The 27,177-nt window shown below is 42.4% G+C and overlaps 1 long non-coding RNA gene and 1 pseudogene across 1 annotated transcript; one reads left to right on the top strand and one right to left on the bottom strand.

The window, feature by feature from the left end:
- Positions 1–4,598: 4,598 nt before the first annotated feature.
- On the bottom strand, positions 4,599–21,850 carry LOC129081304 (uncharacterized). The gene is made up of 3 exons (XR_008530297.1): positions 21,569–21,850; positions 5,375–5,454; positions 4,599–4,868 (listed from the first exon to the last, which is right to left on the bottom strand). It is a non-coding gene; the product is annotated as an uncharacterized LOC129081304 (long non-coding RNA).
- Positions 14,158–15,646, top strand: LOC129081303 (ribosomal L1 domain-containing protein 1-like; annotated as a pseudogene).
- Positions 21,851–27,177: the final 5,327 nt, after the last annotated feature.

The following is a 27,177-nucleotide window of genomic DNA, read 5'->3' as shown; positions in this document are numbered from 1 at the left end:
GCTCCTGGGCTCAGGCCCCTCCCCACCGCCTTAGGGTTGGCCAGCCCTCACCCAGGCTGTTCCTGCCTGGTGGGAAAAGAGAAAGACCGTGGGCCCTGGGAGGAGACCTGGGTTTGACTCGTTTCACCACCTAAGTTCTCCTTTAAAATATAAATAGTACCATTTACTTAACGAGTTACTAGTCTGTGCTTAGTACAGACTAAGTAGGCGGTCCGAAAAAACACAAAAACTGCTTTTCCACTTTTTCCTACCCCGTCCTTAGAGCCAGTTTGCAATAGCATTAATCCTTGAATAGACCTAAAACAAAAGACTGTGTTTCCGGGTACTGGTTTTTAATAGGAGTTTCCCTTTGTTAGTATGAGCTCCACAACCTGCCCGGTGGCTTTGGGAAAAAAGGGGAAAGGACTTAACTGAGAACCTGATGGGTTGAATCTGGGCTTGCTCAGAATTTAGGGAGGGGTGGTTAGTGGACTTTTCTCCAGGCCCTAGCAACTGAGACACCACAACATTTCCTGCTGGAGGCCCGTCTAGGGCACATTCTGCCTTGGGGCACCCTTCAGTTTTCTTTATCCTCTTGCTGCCCTTTCCCAGAATCTTGCACCTTGTATTACATTGCCATGGTCAAGTCATCTGGGATGGCCTGAGTCCTGGGGACAAGATGGCCTTCCCTAGCTTATGTGAAGTTGGTCTAACAGAGTCAACAGAATGCAAGAGTTACCTCCTGGTAGAAAGAAAACTAATGTATTACGAAGTGCTTACTTAGATGTGTCAGGGACAGTACTAGGCTTTTCACTCAAGTTACATGATTTCCACAACTAGTCCTGTGAGCTAGGTGGAATTATCTCTTTATATAGAGGAGAAAATTATGGTTCAGCAAGTAAAATAACTCGGCCTCACATTTACAACAAGGAAATGGTAGAGCCAGTGCTCTTGGAGGTGATAATAAGGTACTGTTCTAGGGCTCTGAAGATAAAGAGGCAATAATACCTAGTCAGCTCTTTCCAAGAGTATGAGATGCTCAGGACCATCCTAGAAGGTATGAGAGAAGGCATAATACACTGTGGGCTTCCCCTCCATATCCCCATTCTTCAGGCCACTCCTGACACTTTAATCTAGGCAAAACCAGGTTAAGTGACACGTGAAGCTCAGCATTTGAAGCTTCAGAAGCTCCAAAGGACAGAAAAGGGGCAACCCCCCACCTTTGCCTTGGCCATGGATGGGTTAATGGAAGGACTACTGTGTGAGATGGGGGCTTTTTTTAGTACCATCTGGCAGGAGCCACCTCTCCTCTTACCTGCTGCTTCTACAAACCATTGCTGATTTGCCATCAGCAGTGCAAATGGCAAAAATCTCGTGCCCTTGTGTAATTTGTATTCAACATACCTCCAGGAGAGCTGTGTTCTCTGTATTATATCGTGAAAATTGCAGCCCATACCCACTGCTCAGTTGTATGTGGAAATGCAAGACACAAGAGAAGAGGAACAAAAGGCAGAAGTCCCCTCTTCATTTTCATTTTTTTATCTTGAACTTGGCTAGAGCAAAAGAGAAATTCCCAGAATAAGGCAAACTAATAGAACCCAGGGATCTTGAAGTAGTTCCTCAAAATTTAGGGCTTTATGGGTAAATACGCCTTGGTTTTGAACAAGGCAGGTATCTTTTGTGTTTCAGATCTGGAGAGCAGATGATTCTGGCTGACCCATGGCCACTTTCAATGGCGAGTGAGTTTTTTTTCCCTTACTCTTTGCTGCCAAAGCAGTCCTTCCTGTCCTGACTCATATTAACATACTTGTTAAAACCTACAAGGCAGTGTGTTCCCATTTTGTCATTACAGATTCTTCACCTAAGGGACAGGTAATCAGTTTGCCTCAGACCAGTAAAACCCACATGTAATAGGTGATTGGCCATCTGTAAAAGTAAACCTAGAAATTGTCTATATATTTGTTGCCAAACACTGATCATATGTCTGGGAGCAATCGTAGGAAGGAAGGACTGAAATTTGGAAAGTGGTTGTAATATAGATTGTCAAAACACTTGTGCTATGAGGCAGTTTGTGGGACTGAGCAGGAAGTGTTTGGCCATCCTCAGGAGTATGGAAGTTAGCCCTGGCACTGCCTAAGGAAGGACAGGTCTTGACTAAGGGGACTTGAGTTCCATGATTTCCTTGATGACACTGTTCCTGTAGCAGGGAAGAGGGGCTCCACCCTAAATGAGAAACATGACTTTAGGTTGGTTACTTTTGTTCTAAGTCCATATTTACCAAGCAATCTTTAATCCATGGAAAACATCAACCAGTCAGGCTAATTTGAGAATTCTAGTCTGTTAGATAATGTCTAGCATTCCTGAATCGGTACATTATATTTGGTTTCTATGACCATAGGCCTCTGTGTGGACTTAGTTAACAGGTATTTGAGACAAATCCCCTCTCATGGGCCAGCCTCAAAGTGTAAGACCCAGATCTGGTGCCTTGTTAAAATTCAGCAAGGGAAGCACTGCCTAATGAGCACCTATGGGAAAGGGCTGTCAACGTTAAGAAACATCCAAACCTGTAGAGAATATTTATGAGTTTATTTGAACCAAACTGACGTCATATGCTGGGTAGCACGATCTCAAATGCTTCAAAGAATAACAGTTTTGCAGCTTCTTTTATGCATTTGGAATCACAGAGAGTAAGGAAGACTACATGAGGGTGGGAGAAAGCAAACTGGGCATTGGATTAGGAGGTTAGGCGCTTTCGTAAGGGTGGTTGTGTCTTGAAGTATATTACTTCTGGCATCTCAAAGCTGTGTTAACCTAGATGCACAAGAACAGCGGACAAGGCTTCCTTAAAAACTTTCACTAAAGAAGCTATAGGCTGGGGTGTGACTACCACCATGACCTGCCCAGTTAGGAATTTATGATTTATTATAGTACCCCTTTTTTGTCTGCTGAGCGGAAGAAGAGGGAGAGCAGAGGCAGGAAGCCAGCTTTGCCAAGGAAATACTACCCTTGTATTATTGTTAACCTTCCTGTGAGATTACCACGGAAGGCTAAAGGATGGTGTCAGAGAGAAAATGAGTAGGACTTCCCAAAGAGATACAATTTCAGAAGGTGGAGGTGTCAGTGGTGGAGAAGAAATACCCCCTGCCACTTCAGTGAAGTTCCCCTCTAAAGCTGATGTAAAATATATGGTCATCTGATCTCTTAACTGTTAAGCAAAAGGAAAAACATTGTGGCAAGAGAGGGTGTGGTAGGTAGGCCCCAGAGAAAAGGAAGGAAAAATCAACTGTTCAGTCAATGATTTTTTTTTTTTTAATTCAACATTCATTGAGTATCTACTATGTGCCAGGCTCTGAGCTGGGTCCTGTGGATATAAAAGTGACAAACAAAAGCACTATCTTCAAAAAGTTTACATTCTAGTGAGGAGAGAGAGAGAGAGAGAGAGAGAGAGAAAGACTATGAAAGGGAAGGAAGGAAAAAGAAGGGAAAGAGAGGAAAGACTATAGGATGTCAGATGTGCTCTGGAGATAAAACAAGCGGTGGGGAGGTGGGAGGATATTTTGAGGTCTTTTTCCTCCAAATTTTAAATGAATTATGTGCAAATTGATACAAAGGCGAAAGTACATACTGTCTTTGATCATTTTCTATGAGTTGGAGAGCTGACCAGGTTGTGACCTAGGAAATAAAATTTGTCTGTGAATATGACTCACTGCCTGGGGAAAAATAAGCCAAGATCTCTGATCGGAGCATTTTCTTCTGAAAGCCAAGTATGGTGACAGAGGAAAATGGAATTGTATCCTAGACCCCTAAATATAAACACTATGGTTCTAAGACAAGTGTGAATCAGGTAAGTTGTGATAGAACTAAAGAGGGAAGAAGAAGGAACAAAAGTAGCACCTTCTCAGCCCTGGCTAGTGTAGCTCAGTGGGTTGGGAGTCATCCTGCAAACAGAAAGGTCGAAGTTTTGATTCCTGGTTGGGGCTCATTGCCTGGATGATGGATTTGGGTGCATTGTTTCTCTCCCTCTCTTTCTCCCTCCCTTCCCCTCTCTCCAGAACCAATAAAAGAAAAATAAAAAGTAGCACCTTCTCAGCTCCTTTTCCTGCCCAGAGGTGGAAACAGGGTGGAGGGTAATGGACAGGAAAGAAGGAAGGCCTTGAGCTGGGTGGGGATGTGGAGACCACATGTTTTCCTCGGCTGGCAGGGCAGGGCGGAGGGGAGGGGGGTCCCTGTTCACAGATGCATGAGGAGGCTGGAGATAGTGAAGTTGAGGGAGGGATTTCAACCTGCCCATCTTGTCCTCCACAGCATTATTTTCTGAACCAAGAGTTTCAGAACTGTAGCATTTATCATACTCCTCCTTGGTGCCAAAGATGAAATCGGGACACAAAAATATTGGCATTCCTAATGCATTTTGATGACTTATGAGCCTAATAGGACACAATAGTAGAAAGAAGTAGAAGTTTGTGGTTGAGGAGGGAAAGACCAAATACAGGACCGTATTAACACTACCATTAACAGATAATACCCGTTGGAACAAGGCTGGGAGATGAACAACAGGTCCTTGAAAGTCTGCACAGACCTGCAAGATGGAGTCAATGCTCCCCTATATTCTCTTTGAAGCTGGGGAAATGGGGATGGGGCTTGTAGCTGAAATTGGCTCTATGACTTAAAATTCCTGGCTTCACCTGCTACCTCCCACTTCTATTCCTGTGTTAATAAGATTGGGAGAAATTTAAAGGAATTCCTAATAGAAGGGGGAGGGAGACTTTATTCTTGGCTGTCTCTGATGCTCTCTAGCTCAGTCCTTGGGCAAGTCTCTGTACTTCTTGGAGTTCCGGCTTTCCCTTCTGCACAAGGAGGACTTGATATCTCTTGGCCCCTCAGACATTCTGTAAAGAGAGAAAGAAGGGGCCCTTTTACCAACCCTGGCTGTTTGTATGGAAGGAAGTTGGTCACTTACAGGCAGCTAGGTGTCATCCTTTTTTTAATAGTGTTTCCTTTTCGCTTCCTCTGCACAGAAGAGGCAATGGGAATAAGCAAAATAAAAGTTCTACAGGGATCTGAGTAGTGGCATCTCGCCAGCTTTATGGTGTGAGTCTGATTTAGAAGAATCTTCCCGATACTTTCTATATGTGGTCAGCAGTGCCCATGAGAAATTATAAAAGTAACCATACTCTCTGACCTAAAAATGGCAGCTCCCTTTACCCCATACAGTGTGCTGATCCTATATCCACCTGCTTTTCTGCACCCACAGTGGCAGTACCTCAGTTCAGCCCATCTTCATCCCTCCTGGATCACTGCAGGTCCCTACCTGGTTTTCCTGTCTTCATTTCACCCTCTTCAAGGCTTTCCCCAATATTCCTGTTTCCTATGCAAACCTGGTCACCTTACTCACCTGCTTAAAACTCTTCAGCGGCTCTTGATTGTCTTCAGATATTTATTAGCAACTAATATGTAACGATCACTGTCTGAGTCCTGTGGAAGATAAAACAGACACAAGATCCAGCCCTTATCTTAGCATGACAATAAGAGCCTTGGTCCCCTGGTTTTACTTTCTCCATCCATCCTTATTTCTTCCACCCCATCCTCTTTCACCCTTTAGTCTCTATCCACACTGAAGTACGTGAAGCTCTGCCTGAGCCATGTTTTCTCTTTCTCCTCTGTGCCTTTGCACACATTTGTCTGACTACCTGAACATTCTTTCCTTTCACACTTCCCCTGGCTAATTCCTTCTTACTCTTCAAATGTTCAACTCAGGCATCACAGTCTCTGGTTATTCTTCCCTAATTTTCTGTGTGCCCCCATTCTTGAAACAAGGCCGGACACACAACAGTAAGAGCAGTTCCACTGTGTGCAAAAACCCATCATAGTGCCTTGATATAACTGTTAGTTTTCTTGGTTCTCCACCATTAGACTGAGAACTTCTCAGACAGGAAATTCGCATTCCCAACACCTAGCATAGTGCTTGAAACCTCATATGTGTTCTATAAATGTTTGTTGAATGAGTAAATGAATACATTAATAAGTGGATGAGTGCTCGGTCTGATTCTGAGCTTGACATGACAAGCCTGGAGAACAGGGCCCTGGCCTACACTCTCATTTAAATAGATCCCTTTTTATCCTGTGGTTCCCCCAGGGAGACAGCTTATATTGTTCAATGTGTAGTCTTATACTTTTTGTTGAGCTGAACTGCCTATGCTATTCAACACCATTTGGCAAAGCCAGTGGGCATGGGGAAACTCGCAGGCAATCTTCAGTTACAAGCAAAATGGGGTCTGCCACATTAGGCAGTAATGCTTGTACCCTGATTTTGTCACATCCTTTTTTTAAATTTAGTCCAAGGCTGTTTGTTTAAGACAAGGCCCTGGCTGCTCAGAATCTGTGCATGGAGCCTTCCCCAAGCTCCCATGTTTCCGTGTTTCTCTTCAGCTGGAAGAAAAATCAAATGTCATTAATGGAGTGATTTTTATGCCAGCTTTTGAGCTCTCCTTTGCAAGCTGACAGATTCCTGAGATTTTCAAGGACATGATCTGGCAGTTTTCCATCTATAATTTATTTTATACTTTTCAGTGACACAACTGTGTTTCAAGCCAGGATGTCCTGAGAGGAAACCTGAGTAACATAACACCTTCTTCCTGTTGGTGTGTTTTTTGTGTGGATATGTGGAAGCCACAATGGTGCAATAGCTTGTTGCTGCTTCTTACAGTCTGTGGTATTCACTATCCTCAGCCTGGTTGGGGTTTTCCTTTGAGAATAAGCCAGTACCGAATGAATCCTGTGGTAACATTCCTGGTGACTCCATACACATGTCATAGAGAATGGACATAGAGCCTCCATGCAGCCTTCTGCTCTGTGCTCCCAGCAAATTTAACAACACTTGATGGGCATATTCTGGCCCATCCTCCTCAGGGGAGGTATATGGTATGGTACTAGATACCTGAATCCCTGCCAAACTCATCATCATGGAGAATGACTGGCTTTTAGACTCACATTTGATTTGCGCAAAACCTTTCATTGAACACACCTGGCATACATCTCAAATTTCCTGCACATTAGCCAAGGAATTATAACTAATGAAAGCTGGAAGCTGAAAGCCACACCACTGTTATGGCTAAATCAACACCCTGAAATGTTAGTGAATCTTATGTGGATTACACTAAGTAGAGTTTGAACTGTGACTATGATGTTTGCAATATAAAAACTATTTCCCAAAACCTTGAAAAAGGGAGAGGATGGAGAAAATCATTACTATAAATATTCCTGACACAACTAATAATGAAAATGTCCACAACTCAGTGCTACAGTTGATACCTTGCAAATGGATTTAAAGAATGAAGTGAATTAGTCCAGAGGCATTTATGAGCTGAAGATATCTGAACAGGGTTGTTAGAGATTGGAGCAGGATCTGGGTCTCATGTGTGTTTCTGTACCCAGCACAGGGCCTCAGACAGCCATGGATTCATAATAGGTGTCAATTAACAGTCACCGAATTACTAAATGGAAATTCACTGGGGCTCTCTGTGCTGCTATACTTCGCACACAAATAGACCTACCCCATGGGATTCTTAGCAAGAGCAGATATTTTATGAAAGCTGTCACTCCAAGTTGATTCGATGGACAAAGTGAAACCAAGGGATTGTATTTTAAGACCAAATATATTTACTCTGCTAAATTTTACAACTTAGATGTTCTACTTTGGGTGAGGAATTGGACTAAATTACCTCTAACTTGAGGTTTGTAGATTTAAGAAAATACAGATTTTTTTTTTTTTTTTAAGACACTGTGATGAACCTAGCAGGCAAGCTGGCAGGAAGTCAGACTGCGGTCCTTGCCTGAGTGGATGACATAGGCCAAAGGAGAAAAATAAATAAATAAATAAAAGGCAGCCAGAACTAGTAAGTCATCTTGCAAAGTTTTGCAGAGCTTTCCAGGTTTTTCTGGAAAAAGGAAGGGAAAAAAAAGGAGTAAAATGGCAAGAAGAGGATTGGTTAACAGTTGGCTTCAGAAATGCTGATGAGTGGATTTGCCTATTGGCTTTGTTTTTCTAAGTCAAGGATAGGGGAAGAGGGTGTGCTTGGCTTGGCTCTGCTTGCTGGCAGAGCAGTCTTCCCTCGTCTGTGTTGCTGACGCTGTTGTTAGAGCCACCAGAGGAGTCCAGAGGCCTGCTGCCCTCTGTGACTCATTGAAATGGGGACACAGACTGCCCTCCAAAGATGTCTCAGGCTTGTGGAAGAGTAGAAAGGGCAGGAGTTTTGTTTTGTTTTATTTTACTTTGCTTTTTAAATGTTTATATGTATTTGAATAGGTAATTCATGTACATGTCTTGAAGCTTTAAAAAAGTAGATTAAAAGGAATATAGTGAAAAATCTATCTCCTGTTCCAGTTCCCCATCTGCCCATTTTCCCCAACCCAAATAGATAACCCTGTTATTAGGTTTTGGTTTATCCTTCTAATATTGTTTTTATGCATATAAAGGTAAAACAAATATATACTCATCTTTATTCCATTTTAACATAAATGGTACTGTGCTATACACATCTTCTGAACTTTGTTGGCCCCCCCACCCCCCAGCCACTTAACACTATATCTTGGAAATTAAATAGAGAGCATTCTCATTTTTATTTTTAAGGTACAGGGTTTTACAGTATATGTATTACTGTAATTTAACTGCTTCCCACTGAGGGACATCTAGGTTGTTTCCAGCTTTTGTTATTACAAATAAGGGACTTTTAATTTCCAGTCAGGGCATGTGCCTGGGTTGCGGGTTCGTCCTGGTTACATGTACCAAATAGATGTTTCTCTCTCACATTAATGTTTCTCTCCCTTTCTTTCTCCCTCCCTTCCCCTCTCTCTAAAAATAAGTAAATAAAATCTTTAAAAAGAATAAAGGATAGACATGCCTTTAAAACCTAGTCCTGATGCTTACTAGATGATAGACTTTGGGTCTTCATTGCCCTTTAAAAAATGGGGATTATTTTATGTTTTTTTTTTTAAATATATTTTTTGTTAAGATGTTTATTATTTTTAGAGAGAAGGAAAGGGAGGGAGAAAGAAAGGGAGGGAAACATCAATGTGTGGTTGCCTCCCATGTGCCCCCCACCGGGGACCTGGCCTGCAACCCAGGCATGCATCGCAACTGAGAATCAAACCAGCGACCCCCTGGTTTGCAGGCCGGCACTCAGTCCGCTGAGCCACACCAGCCAGGGCTAAAAATATATTTTATTGATTATGCTATTACAGTTGTCCCAATTTTTTCCCCTTGGTCCTGCTCTGTCTGGTACCCTCAATCCCCCCAGCATTTCCCCCCTCCTTAGTTCATGTCCATGGGTTATGCATATAAGTTCTTTGGCTACTCCATTTCCTATACTATTCTTAACCTCCTGCTGTCTATTTTGTACTTACTATTATGTTTCTTTATCCCTGTACCTTTTCCTCCATTCTTTCCCTTCCGTCTCCTACCTGATCACTCTCCAAATGATCTCCATATCTATGATTCTGTTCCTGTTCTGGTTGTTTGCTTAGCTAGTTTTGTTTTTGTTTTTGTTTTTTATATTCAGTTGTTGATAGTTGTGAGTTTGTTGCCATTTCAATGTTCATGGTTTTGTCTTTTTCTTAAATAAGTCCTTTTAACATTTCATGTAATAGTGGCTTGGTGATGATGAACTCCTTTAGCTCTATCTTGTCTGGGAAGCACTTTACCTGCCCTTCAATTCTAAATGATAGCTTTGCTAAATAGTGTAATCTAGGTTGTAGGTCCTTGCTATTCATCACTTCGAATACTTCTTGCCAGCCCCTTCTAGCCTGCAAAGTTTGAGAAATCAACTGACAGTCTTATGGAAACTCCCCTGTAGGTAACTATCTGCTTTTCTGTTGCTGCTTTCAAGATTCTCTCTTTATCTTTAAGCTTTGGCATTTTAATTATGTTGTGTCTTGGTGTGGTCCTTTTGGTTCCAACTTGTTTGGGATTCTCTCTGCTTCCTGGACTTGTATGTCTATTTCCTTCTCCAAATTAGAGAAGTTTTCTTTCATTATTTTTTCAAATAAGGTTTCAATTTCTTGTTCTTCCTCTTCTCCTTCTGGCATCCCTATGATTCAGATGTTGGTATGTTTGCAGATGCCCCAGAGGTTCCTTATACTATCCACATTTTTTTGAATTCTTTTTTCTTCTTGCTATTCTGGGTGAATGCTTACTTCTTCCTTATGTTCCAAATCATTGATTTGAGTCCTGGCTTCATCCCTCCAATGTTGGTGACCTATAGATTTTTATTTTATTTAGTGTAACCTTCATTTCTTCCTGGGTCTTTTTTTTTTGTTGTTGCTGTACTCAATGATTTCTTTGAGCATCCCGATGACCAGTGTTTTGTACTCTGAATCTGATAGGTTGGTTATCTCTGTTTCATTTAGTTCTTCTTCTGGGGTTTTGTTCTGTTCCTTCATATGGGCTATATTTCTTTGTCTCCTGAATTTGGTAGCCTCCATGTGTTTGTTTCCATGTATTAGGTAGAGCTGCTTTGACTCCCTGTTTTAGTAGTGTGGCGTATTCTATAAAAGGCACCCTTCTGGATGAAGGTGGCTTCTTTAAATTTTTGGTTGTCAGACTTCCATACATCTCAATTTTCTGACAATTCTGGCTGTTATTTGTTTTGGGGTCTAGTTGTAATTCTTTCTGTGGTTGTGCAAGGAGGCAAATGTGTTTATCTAAACCTCCATCTTGACTGGAAGTTTAATTTATGTTTTCATTACCTGTCCCATAACATTGCTATGAAAGATTAAATAATATAATATACAAAGTACTTGAGAGATAGTAAGTCTCAGCGAAAGATAGATGTCTTTATAACTGTGATATAAATTAATTGAGCCTGAGGAGGGGGTCATGGGAAACTAAAATTTAAAATCATTCTGTCAGAAGCACAGATAACAACCTGGACTTGTGATTGGTGTATGAAGTGGAACAGTTTTCTGGAACTGAGACCTTAACTGTGGGATCCGACGCTAACTCCAGGTAGATAGTGTAAGAACTGAGTTAAGTTGTAGGACACCCAGTTAGTTTCTGCTGAGAATTAGAGAATTGATTGATGGTGTTGAGAAAACACGCATACACACACATATTGGAATAATATTTAGTTTTTCCAAGCAAATCAGAATGTTTCTCTAGTTATTCTTTTAAGTCTTTAGGTAAAGGTTGGTTTTTGTCTTTACAAAGGCTCTGAAAGTTTCTTATATAAGGTTTTTTCTTAACCATTATATTTTTAACTGTATATTAGTGGCAGATAGAAAACCTATTATTTTGTGTATATTTATTTTGTAACTATTTTGTTGTAATATACATAATTTTGAATTTGCCTATACAAGTGGCTATCAGAAAATTTTCTTGTGTTTTTTAGGTAAAGTAGCATATCATTTACAAATAATGACAATTTTGTCTTTCAACTATCTAGAGCTCATTTTTTTTTTTATCTTACTTTAGTAGTTAGGATTTCTAGAACAATGTTTTAAAATAGTGAGGGGGGTACCCCATCCCACAGAGTCCCCCCAGCTGCCACGGATAAGGAAATAAGTCATTCCAGATACTTTCAGTCTGCCAGGAAAAAAGGGTGGCAATTTCTTAGTGGAGAATGCCCCACTTCTCTTGAAATCGCTTTTATTGAGAACAATATGCTCAGGTATGCAGCATGCATGCAAAGCTTATCAATCAATACCTAAAGGCTATGTTTACAGAAAACAGATAGAGATCATAGACAGCAATTGAAGGAACACAGAGATTTGCCTCAGGTCAGGGTCTGGTAGACAGGGTGGTGCCCATTCCGCCCTGAAACCTGGGAATCTCATCCTGTTCTCAGACCCTGAACAACAGTACTTATTAACTTAAGGGCATTCTTAGCAAAGTAGGTTTCATAGGATTTAATGCATTCCTTTTCCAGGCCTAATTGCCCCCAGGGAAACTGCCTGATCCAGTTTAGGGCTGTATGTGCCTTTAGTATTGTTTCACTCACCTGGTCCGGTGGGTGGGTAGAGCAGCCAAAAGATAAGGAGACTTCTTTCAGATAGAATGAGGACTCCAGCCTTGACAAAGCTGAGGGGCGAGGGTCTTTTGCCCCTTCAATGTGTCCCCCAAGTCTTTCCCTGATGGCCCCTATGCGACTATGCCTGACTGAGGTTACCCTGCCATCAACTTACCCATCATTGACTAACCAGCCATCCTCTGGGGCCAAGCAGGGTGATGTGAGGGAGGCAGGGGCTGCGCCTATGCCAGGGGGACAGGTTTTATCTCCTCCATGACCTATTTTCCCAAGGCCTCCTTGCTCAGCTCCAGCCTTGGGGCCCTCTTACCTGTCAGCGAGGCTATAGTCCCTGAAACCAGGCAGGACAGTTCCCAACAAAATAGCGCCCATTCTTTCCTTGTTCTAGATCTGACTTTAAAGGAATAACTCTAGAATTACTCCATTAAGTATAATGAGACTATTGGTTTTGACACTTTTATAACAAGATTCTGTGATTTTCTGATCATAAAAAAGTTTCCTATCAATTGCTTTTGCTTCTACAATTAGTTACATGAGTGCTACAAAAAAGGAAAAACAGTGAAGTCTCTTTTTCCTGCTTTGTTTTGCCCTGCTTACTGGATTGTTATTTTTTAAAACTTAGACCCAAGCAAGAGAGCCCCCTACTCTCTTGCTTGGGTCTAAGCTATACTTTAGAGGACCACACATATCTGAAACACATAAAATAATAAATTATTTAAAGAACTGACAGAAATCTTTGTCATTCAAGACCTGGTATCCAGTGCCCACCCAGTCCCACTAATAATATCTACTCTTACAACTAACTATATTCAGGCCTCCAGTAACTAGGGTTTCTCATTCTAAGATCTTGCTCTTCCTACTTCATTTTGTTGCTACTGTACACAAGGTTCTCTGCTAGGGTCTGGAAGATGCAGCCAGAAAATGACAAATCAACTCCCCTTGCCCCCAAATTTACAATCACTAGGAGAAGTAAGGCAAAAAAGATATGTGGGTCTCAGAGAGGTACACACTGAGGGCCATGGCTCTTTAGAGAAGAAAAAAAAATTCCAACTACTGGGGAAAAGAGTTTTCATGAAATAGGAAAAGTTTGGATTGGGCTTTGATTTGGATCAGAAAAAAAACAGGAGTTAGAGAAGGATGTTAAGCAAACAGCCTGAGCAAAGACGGAGAAAATAGTGGTTCAGTTTGGTTGATGTTCAGGGCTTGTGTTAGAGAAAATAAAAAATGTGGAAAAGGACAGGGTTGTTTTGTTAAGGCCTTGGATGTCAGTTTTGGATTCTGCATTTTATTCTGGTGATAGTAGTGAATTCCTGAAGACTTTTCAGTCAGGAAAAAAGGCATGCTGGGAGATCTGAATAAAAAAAGGAAAAGTCATTATGACCCAGCAATTCCAATTCTGGGAATTTATCCAATGAAACCCAAAACACTAGTTTGAAAGCACCCCTATATTCATTGCAGCACTATTTACATAGCCAAGATTTGGAAGGAGCCCAGGTGTCCATCAGTAGATGAGTAGATAAAACAACTATGGTACATTTACACAACGGAATACTACTCAGCCATAACAAAGATTTTACCCTTTGCGACAGCAATGGGTGGACTTGGAGAACATTACAGTAAGTGAAATAAGGTAGTCAGAGAGAGACAAGTACTATATAATTTCACTCATATGTGGAATCTAATAAACTGAACTAACAAGCAGAACAGAGACAGACTCATAGAGAACAGGCTGACAGCTGGCGGTCCAGGGCTGGGGGTGGAGAGGTTGAGAAAAAAAAGAAAAAAGAGAAAACTCATGGACAATAGTGTGGTGATTGTGGAGTGGGGGAGGGGTGGGTGGAGATGGAATAGGGCATAGTGGGGATAAATGGTGATGGAAAAAATAAAAAAAGAAAAAAGAAAAATTAATAAATAAATAAAAGAAAAAAGAAAAAGTCAGAACCATGCAAACCAGACAGCAAACTATTTAACAGTCCAGGAAAGACTCAGCCAGGGAGGTGCTGGGGATGAAGAGACACCTCTGGGACACAGCATGGCTGTAAACTCTATAGATATTGACCATTGATTGACTTATGAAAAGGCAGAGGCATAGTTTAGGAGTCAAAAAAACCCAAACTTTTGGGGTTCTGCATGCGAGTCTGCACGAGGTGAGGGAGAGATGGAGGACTCTGCCTCAACTCCTGCCGCAACCTCAGCTTCGACCTCAGCGACTCCAGCCGCATTGGAACAGCTGGATAAAGGGCAGATCAGAAAGGCAGTGGAAGCTCTGTTGGCACATTCCAGGTCCAGAAAAAATGCAAATGGATTGCTTTTGAATGAGAATGAAAATTTCTTTCTAATGGTGATATTATGGAAAATTCCAAGTAAAGAACTAAGGGTCAGATTGTCCTTGCCTCATGGTATTCGATCAGATTTAGCTGATGTCTGTTTATATACTAAGGATGAACCCAATGAAAAGACAGAACATTTTTATAAGAAGCTTTTTAACAACCAAGGAATTAAAACCATTTCTCAGATTATCCCCTTCCACACTTTAAAAAGGGAGTATAAAGCCTATGAGGCCAAGCTCCGCCTCCTGGGGAGTTTCGACCTCTTCCTTACTGATGCAAGAATCAGGTGGCTCTTAGCCTCACACCTTGGGAGACATTTCTATAAGAGAAAGTTCCAGTACCTGTAAACCTTAAAGCCAAGAATCTTTCCAAAGAGATCAATGCATCGATAGGTGGAACTGTCTTAAACATCTCTAAAAGTGGTTCTTGCAGGACCATATGCATTAGTAACACTGGAATGCAGGCTCAGCACATCACTGAAAACATTGTTGCTGTACGAAAATGCTTTCACAGAAATTGCCAGAGAAGTGGGAGAGTGTGAAACTCTTGTATGTGAAAACTGAGAGATTAGTTGCCCTTCTCATCTTTACTTCATTTGTCAGTAGTCGTGATGAAGCCAAAGAAGTGCACACTCCTAGTCAGAAGAAAAAGGAAGAAAATACGAAAGCGAAAAGAATATAATGAAAAACAAAAGGAGAAGAAAAGAAACAAAAGGCTTATGAAACAGGCTGGAAAGGCTACACCAGCCTTAACTGCAGAGGAGACAGCCCCTAAAACTAGTGGTGATCCAGTGAAGGACCCTGGACCCCAGAAGAAAGAGACGCCCAAGCCTGAGAAGAAAGAGCCATGCAGAGTAAAAGCCCAAAATAAAGTGCAAGACGAGTCTGAAGAAGAAATTCCATTACTGGTTCCAATAGGAGAAACACCCCCAAAGACGATGTAGAAATACAAAAACATGCCACAGGAAAGAAGTCTCCAAAAAAGAGTCCTGGTCCCAACACACCTCATGGGAAGAAGAGAAAGTCCATTCCAGCTTTGGAGACCTCAAAAGCAGCAGAGCCCGAGTCCAGGTAGAAGCCCAGGGAAGAAGCCAAGAATCAAAGAAGAGGCGAAGGAGAGAAACTCTCAATTGGGGAAAAAAGACCCAAGACAGACACCCAAAAAGCCAGAGGCCAAGTTCTTCACTACAGCTAATAAATCTGCAAGGAAAGCTCCCCACACCCCCAAACAATGGCCCAAAAAATCCAAAGTGCTCCAGTCGACCTAAATGACTGAACCAGGAGGAAACGTCAGAGTTGCCCGGAAAGCTTTTGAAAAATACCCAGGTCCTGTCGCAACTTTCCCCAAGAGCGAGGCCTCAACCTAAACGTGCTTAAACCCCCATGAGTGATCCTGTTGTACATTTGTAGGTGTAAGAACAGTAGTTTGAATCCATGTTTTAAATTGCTCTTCCGTGTATTTGCCAATATAGTAGAAAATACAGTGCTTTTATTAAAGTGTAAAAAAAAACAAAAACAAAACAAAAACCAAACTTTTTATCCTTGATGCTTGGAAAAAGAGTGTTTTATGGACATAAGCATTGAAATCAGAAGGATAAAGTGGTCAGGAGGAAGAAGGAGGGAGGATTGGGTGGGGCTGATGGGAAATTGCAATATCATTGTTTTGGACATTATGAATTAATAGTGGAGTGTATAAGTAGAGACAACTGGTCAAATTGTTGGAAAATCAGATCTCGAGGTCAGGAGAGAGTTTTAGATTGGAGTAGGCTTTAAGGGACTTTTGCACTGTGGCAGTATTGGCATTATGTGAGTGAAGATGCACAGGACAAAAGAAGAAGACCAAAGGAAAAAGCCTTAGGAAGTGTCACCGTTGAAAACTGAGAGGAAAAGGAGGAAGTGAAGGAATAGCCAGGAAACGGGGAGATCTTTTGTGAGTGATAAACCCGAAGGCAGAGACCAGGTATCTTACCCTCATGTCCCCTGCATCCAGTACTGTGCCTCGCATAGCACAGGCACTCAATACTTGCTGATTGAGTAAACAAACAAATGAATGAATCAGAAGAGAGAAAATATATCCAAAAAAAAAGGAAAAGAGGATTTTCAGAGGGAGGTGGTTAATAACATAAATGCTGCTGATAAGAAAAGGACAATGTTGATAAGGGGCCCTTAGCTTTCTCACTCTTTTTCACAAAGCTCAAGAGGTCACAAGAACATCCTTCAGGTAGGGCAGAGGATGCCTGCAACCACGAAACAGGAGGGGAGTCTCCCAGGGAAGAGGTGGGCTCTAAAGACACTGGGCAGATGCTGCTGGATAGGACCCCAAATGAGGCCAGCCTGGTGCTTTCTGGCCCCACTCCAGCCCCTCCTTTTTTGGCTCAAGTAGACTGGGCTCCTCCCTCTAGTCAGGAAAGAATCATTTCTAATTCTTTGTTTGACTAAAGTGAGGGACCTGTGTTGCTTTGTTTTTATGCTGGACTTCCAGTGAGTGGGAGTGGTAGGGAACACTCACATGTAAAATCTGGCCTTATGTGGAATGGGATGGATTGGTCCCTGAACTGTAACTGAAGGAATCCTCATAGATACCTATGGCTTCATAGGTAAGTATCCTTTTCTGAATATACAGAAGGCTTTGGCTTTTCCCTCCAAGGCAGGGGCCTGGAAATGACCCTGATGGGAGGCATTTTGTGATGCAACAAAACAGGGTTTGAAGAAAAGGAGGGACAAAGGGTGAGGCCCCACCTCTCCTCCCTAACTAACCACGCCATCCCTTCCATTTGGGCCCCTGAACAGCCTAGTGGTACATGACTTTCGAGAAGTACATGCAGGAAGACAGAATGGGGTCACTATGGCAAGGCAGACTGGCCACCCTTAGAGATCCCTGTGGTATCAACTCACCTCAGAGCTTAGTCTGACTGGCCCTCAGCCTTATCTCAAGACCTGATTTGTTAAAACACCAAGAGTAGATCAGCTCTCTGGGGGGCTGACTCATTAACCCAGCTCTCAGACATCGATGAATGTGCAGGGATAATATTTTGATCTCCTAACCAATGTCTTTTTTTCTTCTCAGTTTCCTGTTTCCCTGTAACCCTTCCTCCCCTTGAGATGGCTGCATCATGAGGAATCTTTTGCCTCAAGGCACTGCTGTAGAGCAGAATGCAGAGTAACACAAGACTAATGACTTAGGTCACTCTGAGTTAGTGTCTTTGTCACTAGATCAAGTTTTTCCAGACTGGGAAACACATGCTGTCTCAGAGCAAGGCCTGGGGTACTTGTGAGGGTTTGCACTTGCCCCTAGTATTTCCACGCCTGAGAGCACAACAACAAATCGCAAATAAAAAACACCACAACAGGTTGAGAAAGTGACTGCAAAAGAAAAGAAAAAGCTTTTGTCCTTTTATGAAAAAGGGGCCCCACATTTTGATTTCACACTGTGCCCCACATTATACAGCTGACCCTACTGGCAGATAGAGCATTCCAGAAGGAGTTAGCCAGAAGTCTAGGAGTATTCTGGGGGCATTGTGGCTTAAGTAAGAATGTAAATTAGCCCTGCCTAAATTTGGAACAATTTTGGGCTATTTCAAGCCATGTGAAATGTCAACCCTAGTAGTAAGGGACTATTAGCAAAGAAAATGTCCCTTATAACTGCACATGTGACAAGGAAAAAAAAAATCAAACTTGTTAGAAGGTGTTTGTTGGCTGTTCACCTTTGTTTGGAAGAGAAAAAAGGTGGATAGACAAGACTTTTTGGCAAGATTCCCTTTGAAGCAAGTACTCAGCTTGCTGATCCTGATTTCTGGGATCAAATCTGACTATCGAAACTTCAGAAAAATCTTGATTTGAAAAGAGAGTTGGTCTTCTCACACCTTCTTCAGTATTAGCTGCCACCAATTTCTGGTTATTGCAAATTTGTTACTCAACAATGGTACATGTTTATTTCATTAATTACTAGGAGGGCTGAACTCATTTCAAATATCTTCCTGTTTGTTTTTTTTTTTAAATCACTTCCAATGTGTCTCCTTTTTTGAATTTCCTGCTCACATTTCTCATCTTATTTATTTGCAGGCATTTCCTACATATCAAAAATAACATTTTGTTTGTCATATGTGTTGCAAGCAGGTTTTCCCAGTTTGTCCATTGTCTTTTAACTTTGTCCCTCTGGAATGTCTCCAGGCCACATCATATGATGGTAATTCAAATTAGCAATCAATATTTACTGAGCATGTTCTAAGTGCTTCATTTGTCATTAATCCTGACAATTACCCTATAGAGTGGGTACTGTTGTTAGTTCTACTTTATAGATGAAGAAACAAGTAAGAGTGAGTAATGTGCCCAGTCATCCAGCCTAGTAAGGTATGGAATATAGGTCTTGATCCCAGACCTATCTGACACCCAAGTCCCAGGTTCCAACTCTGCTCAGATACAGTGAATGGTGGCTATTGAGCACCTGAAGTGTGGCCAGCCTAATTTGAAAGGCTAAATATTTAAGAAAGAATGGGAAATATCTCATTAATTTTTAAATTGATTACGTTAAAATACTATTTTTTAATACATTGGGCTAAGTAAAATATTATAGTGTTTATTTTTTTAAAGTGCCTACTAGAAAATTTAAAATATGAGTCACATTACATTTCTATTGACAGGACAGTTCTAAGCACTTTCCTACACTACTACCCTTCACTGAGACAAAGACAGTGTTCATGATCCCTTGAGTCTTTTCCAGTTACATCACACTGTTGGCTTCTTTTAAATTTTTCATTAAACTAAAACCTCCAGGGTTTTTATTATTATTATTTTTTTAGGTGAATTAAAATCATCCCAGGACCTCACTTTCTTAAACGTTCTCAGTTCTCTGCTCTTTCTCTTATGACCAGGTTTTGTCATCCTTGTCATAACCCCGTCTGGATATTTTCCAGTGTAGGGCTTGTCCCTCTCAATCCCTCAGAGTGGGAACAGGGCCATTGCAGATAAATACAAAAAAGTGGTATCCCAAAATTTCGTTGAGCCAGAAAGTAGAATGGTGGTTGCCAGGGGTTGAGGGAAGTTGCTATTTAAGTACAAAGTTTCGTTTTGGAATGATGGAAAAGTTCGGGAGATGGGTAGTGGCCATGTGAGTGTACTTAATGCCACTTAACTGTACACTTAACGTTGGTTAAAATGATGAATTTTGTTACGCACATTTTACAATTGAAAAACAAAAAGTTAAGTTCTCAGACATACTACACCATGGATGAACCTTGAAAACATTACGCCAGGCAAAATAAGCCTGATACAGACAACTGTTGTATGTTACCACTTATTGCAGATAACTAGAACGGGTAAATTCGTGGAGACAGAAAGTAGATCACCGGTTATCAGGGCTGAGGGGAGGGGTAATAAGAAAAGGCTGAAGGGCAGGGAGCAATGGCTGCTTAGAGAAAAGACCTGGGGAGTGGGCTCTTTAGTATCAGGGACAGATAAGGGCGGGGGGCCCGCAGGAGCTGCGCCCCTCAAGGCCTTTGTCTGGGGGGAACGCGACACGGGGCAGCTGGGCCGGGGAGGCGGAACGGAGCCGCGTCCCTTCGCCCGCTGGCTCTTGCCTGTCCCTCAGTTCCAGGCGCCCCGCGCCCGCCCTTCGGAGGCTGGCGGCGCATTCCGCCCTCCCCCTTCTCGCCATCCTCCTTTAACAAAGAACTCAGAGAAACCCCACGCGGCCTGCTGCACACGCCCCGCGCTGACGCCCACGAATTGGAAATGAGCCGCAGCGGCGTGGCTGCGGGGCGGCCCCACCCGCCTGCGCTCGGAATCTTGCTTGACTCAGGGTCTTTATCGCGGACCCTGGGGTCTTTGGTATTTTGGGGGTTTGTTTTGTACTTGCTCCTTTTACTCTGTAAGTATTAAAGATTTCCCCCTGCTTTCTCTTCCTCGTCTTCCATTATCCCGATTTTAAGAAGCTTAAAATTATTTTTCCGTAATTTTCCCTATGCCCACGCAAAATCTCTCTCTCTCTCTCTCTCTCTCTCTCTCTCTCCCCCCCTCCCTCCCTCTCCCTCTACCCATCCCCCCCCCCCACACACGGTGTTTCCTTTGTTTTACAAAATGGCATCGTATAATATACACCACCCTGCATCTTGCTTTTCTTGCTTTTCTAGTGCACCGTGGAAACGCCAAGTCCCAGCTGGGATCCAGTCTTTTGATGGCTGAAAATTAATCCACGGCATGAAGGCACCTTAGTTCACTTAAGAGTCCAGTCGTTTATGCCCTTCCCTTTGTTTCATGTGTTTTACCACCATAAACGGTGCTGCCATGAATCTACACCCCCAAATCCGGAGCAATTCCTGTTTTCACCAGTTAGGTCTGAGAACGCGTAATCCTCAGGCCCACGAGCATTTCGCGGTCCGACGGGTGTAAATATCACAAGCCCAGTGCCTGCTTTCCGCCCACATGGAACCCACCGGCGCTGCTCTCTCCATTTTCCTCGCCTCCCGCTCACCATTTCCACTCTGCTACTACAGAAGACAGGCCTTTTCTCCTCCCCGGCAAGACTAGCTTCCTCAGGGCCTCAGTGCTCTCTCTCCTCCCACTCCGGGCCCTTCTTTCACTTAACCCCCACCCCCTCACATTTTCAATTTCACCTTCTAAAGGTCCTCAAATCTCCCCATCCTAAGGAAAAGAACCTGCTACTCCCTACTCATTGTCCTATTGCTTTCCTTCCATTTACTACACAACCTGAAAAACGTTTTGAAATTATTTTGCCGTTAGGTATGATAAGCCCGCGGCTCATAATCCAAAGGTATAACATAAAAGGGAGATAGCAGACCCTTGTCTGCCAATCAGCCATTCCCCTCCCCCAAGGCCACGACTGATACCGCTTTCCTGAGTATTTTTCCAGATTATAGCAACGTATATCTATTTCACAAACAGTAGCAGGAGGTGCGCAGCGCTCTGCAGTGCCGCGTCACTTCTTTCTGTTCTCTCTGGCCCCTCACCAATTTCCCACCCGTTCTCCCCTCTGCTCTTCTCACACTCTAAAGCTGCTTTTTCTAAGGGACTGAAAACCCATACCTAGTCCCTTCCTCTAGGCTGCCTCCCGTATCTGATCAGGCACCAACAGGGCCCCTTTTGCAATATTTATTTCTCCAATTCTTCCTCTTTGTTCCTCTGACTCCACCTTCTTCGGGCCTCATTTGTCACTTTGGCAAGCCACTGCAATAGCCTCCTGGCTGTCCCCTCACAAGATCTCGGTATTGATTCCTCATCTTACCACTGGTTATTGATCCAGTACTCCACAGCAGATACTCCTCTAAGGAAATGGTCCCGTAGTTTTAGGAGATTGATAAAGTTTATTGTATGGAAGGAGCACTGGCCTCGGTGACCAGAGGACAGGGTAGAATCCAGACCTGCCCTCTCCTTGCCTGTTACTGCCTTCCTGACATGGCTCTGCGTCTCTGGTTTCCTCACCAAATGATCTCGAAGGCCTCTGGCTCTAGCCTCTGTGAGGCTACAATTACAGTTCCATTCCTCCCCCACCGCCACTCCCTGTGCGGGCCCTTTCCCCAGTCGGCCATACTTTCCATTTACCTCTCACTGCACCTCTGGAAATGTCCAGATCCTACTCATTCTTGAAGACCACACTCTTAGTCGTGGTTTTTCTCGAAAAGCCTTCTGCAGTGTCTCCAAATGAGAGGAACTGCTTTGCTTTTGCAAGGCTCAGTCTGTAGCACTCTCTCTCACTAATGGCACTGACCACTCTGCCTTGTAGAGTTTTTCCGCACCTTTCCTTCTACCACTGTCTACTTCTCCCCCATCATCTCTAGCATAGTACTTTGTACATAGTAGAGGATATTGTTTTGGGAGTCCCAACACCTGAGCCCCCATCCTAGCTCTGACACTAAGTAACTGTGTTACCTTGAGCATGTCACATAGCCTTTTTGACCCTCAATTTCCCCAAATGTAAGATGGGAATAATAATCATTTCATGATGCTTTTGTGTTGATTAGATGAAATAATATGACAAAGTGCTTTGTGAACTTTAAAGGTATCTACAGATGTAGATAATAGTATAGATAAATATTAACCCAAATACTGGCAGGAGTGATTGCCTTTCCAAAGGAGATTTTTAAAAGAAGGTGCGGGAAACTGGAAAATGAAAGACTTTTTCCTCTAGGGTGCAGTCCCAAAATTTGGGACTGCATTCTAATTATTCCTTTTAGATCAATTATCAGGCAGTATTAAATATAATGGTAAAAGTTGGAAATAATCTAAATTTTGAACATGGGGAAATGATTAAATTATGGTTGGTGGGAATAATATGTGGTCATTAAAATTATATCTTTGAAGAACATTTAATGACATGAGAAACTTAGAAAATAAAAAAGCAGAATACCAAATGACATATGTGGAGAGGAGGTGTAAGAGGGGAAGAGGCTTTTCCCACCACTCTTCATAGCTTTTTGTTAGGCCTCCAAATGGGGCATTTAGAGCCAGAGAACTTGGGATACATTCCAGAGCCTGAATCCTCCACAAATAGCTCATTTCTTGCCTCCCAGGAGTCAGGGATTCAGGACAGATGAACCAGGAGCCTAGTGCCTCAGGGGAGGCCATGGCCTGTTCCAGATCCAGGGACAGCCTTTGGCCTACCTCTGTGTCCCCATGGCCTGATGCTCCAGGGTCCTCTTTGCACTATTTTTCTCCAGCTGGACTGGGAGAAATATAACCCCTATTTGTGGACAAATAGAACCTCTTAGGGCATGCTTGGAGAGTGTCCAGAGTGGGTCTATAGGAAAGGCACCCCCCAGCCAAAAAATAGACTCCAAATACAAACACTGGAGAACTAAGCTCCAAGAAGATCGGCCGTGGGCCATAGCAGTGAGCAAAATGAACGCTCACAGACTATTGGGGAAGCTCAGTGCACTCCAGAGAGAAGGTGGCATTTCCGCTGGCCATGGAAGGATGGTAGGAATTTGGCAAGTGGAGATATGACCATTAAAACAAAGCAATATGGTTATTGTCTTACATTTTATACCCATGGTGGGGGAAGGGAGGTATTTTGTTTAAAGTATCCTTTCCTTATTGCAACTTTTATTGTAGGGAATGTGGAGAATAAAGATACAAAGAAAAATAAGTCTCCTATAACCTTACCAACCTAGAACAGTGATTCCCAATCGTGGTTGCACATTAGAATCTCCTGGAGAGCTTTTAAGAAATACCACAAAACTGCCCTGGCTGGTGTGGCTCAGTGGATTGAGTGCCGGCCTCTGAACCAAAGGGTTGCTGGTTTGATTCCCAGTCAGGGCACATGCCTGGGTTGTGGGCCAGGTCCCCAGTGGGGACGCACAAGAGGCAACTGCACATTGATGTTCCTCTCCCTCTCTTCCTCCCTCCCTTCCCCTATGTTACTTAGTGAATAAGTAACATATTTTTAAAAAATACCACAAACTATCTGTAGAGAGACTGATTCACTCAGGATGAGGTGGGGTCCCACTGTTTGAGACTCACACATAAACCCACATATCTCACCCAATCCATTAGCAAATCCTGTGAGTCTACCTTCAAAATATATCCAGGATCTGAACACATCTTACCACCTCTTGTGCTGTCATCCTGGTCCAAAATACTGCCTTCTGCCTGGGATTATTGCTGTATCCTTCCGACTAGCTTCCAGCTTCTATCTTCAGCTCCCACCTGTCTCCCCGCTCTTCTCTACATCACATTCTCCAGAATGATCCTTTAAAAGCATAAGTCAGGTCCCTTCTCTATTCAAAATCCCCCCATGGCTCTGCATCCCATTCAGAATAAAAGGTAAATCCTTAGAACAGCTGTAGTGTCCTACGTGACCTGATGTGGCTACTTCACTGACCTTGTCTTCCCACACTCCCCTCTTTGTTCACTATACTCCAGGTGCACTGCCTGTTTGCTCTTTCTCAAATACAACTAGGATGTTGCTACCTCAGGTCCTTTGCACTTGCTGTTCCCTCTGCCTAGATTCCCTTGGTAGTTCTCGAGTTTCCTTCAGCTCTCTGACAGGTGTCAACCCATCAGAAGGGTCTTCTCTGACCTAGATAAACCTGCAAAGACCCCCATCTCCCACACTTTCTATATTCTCTTATCTGCTTCATTCTTTGCCAGGACACTTTTGACCACTACATCTATGTCTTTTTTGTTAATCCTTGGCCCTAGACTTAAAGTTTCACAAAGTCTCTCCTGAAAATAGCTTTTTCTGCCTGTATCAAACCTGTCTCCACTATTCAACAGTCCCATTTTCTGCCTTTCCTAGCTCCCAAGCCTCACTCCTTAACCTCTTCCATCCTCCTGCCTTCACCTGTCAGCTCAGGAAAATGAATTTCCAGGGGAGTGACTAGGCTTCCTGGTCCACAAATAGCCCAAATGCTAGGCCCAGGCCTGGCTTTGCTAGGGAACTCTGCTGCGCATGTGCTTATTTATTTATTTTTAACTTTTTACACAAAGGAGATCATAACATCTCTATTGTTGGACAGTGAGGGTGTTTTCCAAGTTTTTACTATTGTAGGCAGCCTTGAACACACCCATGATTGCTTCCTTCAGATAAATTATTTGAAGAGGAATTAGGCAAAGGGTACACGACTTGCAGGGCTTCTGGTGTATAGAGCCAATTTTTCCTTCAGTTTATCTAATTATAGTCCCACCAGCTGTATGTGATGCCTTTTATAGTCTTACATCCTTGACAAAACTGGGTATTTAAAAAATATTCAGAGGTAAAAATCTCATTTTAATTGACATTATTGGTGAAGTTGGGCATCTTTTCACCTCTTTCCCTTTATTCTAAATGATTTACCTTTGCCCTTTTTTCTTCTATTGGGATATTAGATTTTTTATTCTCTTGATTTATAGTCATTTTTATATTAAGAACATTTACTTTTGGAATATATGTGCAAGTTTTTATTCAGTTTGTTTTTAATCTTTCAATTCTGTTTTACACTTTTTAACATAGAAAATTTAGAAATATTTATGAAATCGAGCTTCTAAATCTTCGCTGCTTTTGATTTTGGTTTCACACTTCTAGGTAGCAAATTTGTTTTGTTTTTCAAATTTTTTTTTATCCTCACCCGAGAACATTTTTTCATTGCTTTGTGTAGAGAGAGGAAGGGAGGGTGAGGGAAGGAGGGACACAGAGAAGAGAAGAGGAGAGAAACACTGATTGGGTTGCTTTTTTGTATGCACTCTGGGTCTGGATCAAACAAACTCCAATCTGACTGGGAATTGAACCTGCAGCCTTTCAATCTATGGGATGGCGCTCCCACCAGCTGAGCCACAGCAGCTGGGGTAGGTGGTAAGTTTTAAATAGTGCCCATTGTATTCCTTGACAGCTGAGATCGAGTATTAAGTGGAGAGGATTATAAACCTAGATTTTTTAGCTCTCAATCCATCTAGCCAGTGAGTTTCAAAAAGTTTTGCTTAATGTGACTTAAAGTAAAAAATATGTTTTACATTGCAAAGCACTATCCACAAAAATATTTATTTAAAAATATTTTAAAATCTTACATGAAATATTATTTACCATAACTACATGTAATATAGTCTGATATTTCCAGTTTGACTAATTCTGTTCTACAGGGTCTGGCACAAATAATGCCCCTTTTTTATTACAATCTTTTATTACAAAATCATAAACATGTAATTCTGTAACACAACAATATCACACTCATGCACACCATATGACATTTTAGGTGAAATGTTCAAATTAAAACTGTAAGTTATTACACCCATATTATTACCCTACCAACCACACTCAAGCAGGCATTACCTCTGCTGGATTCTGTCGTTTCATTTTTTTTAAAGTCCATCTTGACCTAGTAAATTGACTTAACCCATCAATGGAGCCTTGACCCAGAGTTTGAAAAACACAAATCAGAAGCATGAAGAGGCTGGTTTTCTCTCTCCCCACATCTTACCCATTTCCATGCCACTTTTACTCAATTCCCACTCCAAGGGGTGATGGAGAGGCCAGACAATCATCAATCCATGGAGACTACTGAACATGGATGTACAAACACTGAGGCTGAACTAAACTTTGATTGACATCTAAGGCAAAAGCAAAATCTCTGGTTTTGGATTTCAAGCCTGAGGATTAGAATAAGGTTCTTTATAGTTCCAGGGTCCTGAAATCCTCATGATAACTATATTCACTTTAACGTAGTCCTAGAAAACTCCTCTTGTCTATTGTGTAATCCAGCATTTGGCAACAAATGGTCAACAGGATCTCCTCTAGCCCAGCTGTCCTTGCAATTAGAGCCCCCAAAAATGTGACACTTTTTTCTCGAGCAGAGAAACTAATCCGATGCTTTCTTTAAAAAATTTTTTTTTAAGTTATTGATTTTAGAGAGGGGGAGGGAAAAAGAAAGAGAGAGAGAGAGAGAGTCATCAATTTGCTGCTCCACCCATTCCTGCATCCATTGGTTGCCTCTTGTATGGGCCCCTACCCAGGACCAAACCGGCAACCTTGGTTCATCAGAACAATGCTACAACCAACTGAGCCAACTGGCCAGGGCCCATTGCATTTTTGTTTTTATTTATTTTTAGAGAGAGGGAAAGGGAGGGAGAAATGGAGAGAAAAATCGATGTTTTGATTGGTTGCCTCTTGCATACCCCCAACTGGGGGCCTGGCCCACAACCCAGGCATATGTCCCCACTGGGAATCCAACTGGGGACCTTTTGGTTTGTGGGACAACACCCAACCCACTGAGCCACACCAGTCAGGGCCCATTGCATTTTTAAAGTGTTCATTTATACTGGCAAGGAGAAGCGAGTCCCTTCATGTTAAGGTGGAGAATCATTAGGTAACAGATTCTGAAAGAAGGCTGATGACATAAAGGGGAAAAAGGAAGGGATGAATCC

Source organism: Pteronotus mesoamericanus, unplaced genomic scaffold, assembly GCF_021234165.1.
Source record: "Pteronotus mesoamericanus isolate MK-2021 breed Mesoamerican mustached bat unplaced genomic scaffold, CSHL_Meso_final contig_98, whole genome shotgun sequence".
In the NCBI taxonomy this organism is placed as follows: domain Eukaryota; kingdom Metazoa; phylum Chordata; class Mammalia; order Chiroptera; family Mormoopidae; genus Pteronotus; species Pteronotus mesoamericanus.
Note: the sequence above shows the minus strand (reverse complement) of the source record. Positions and strands in the feature narration are given on the sequence as shown.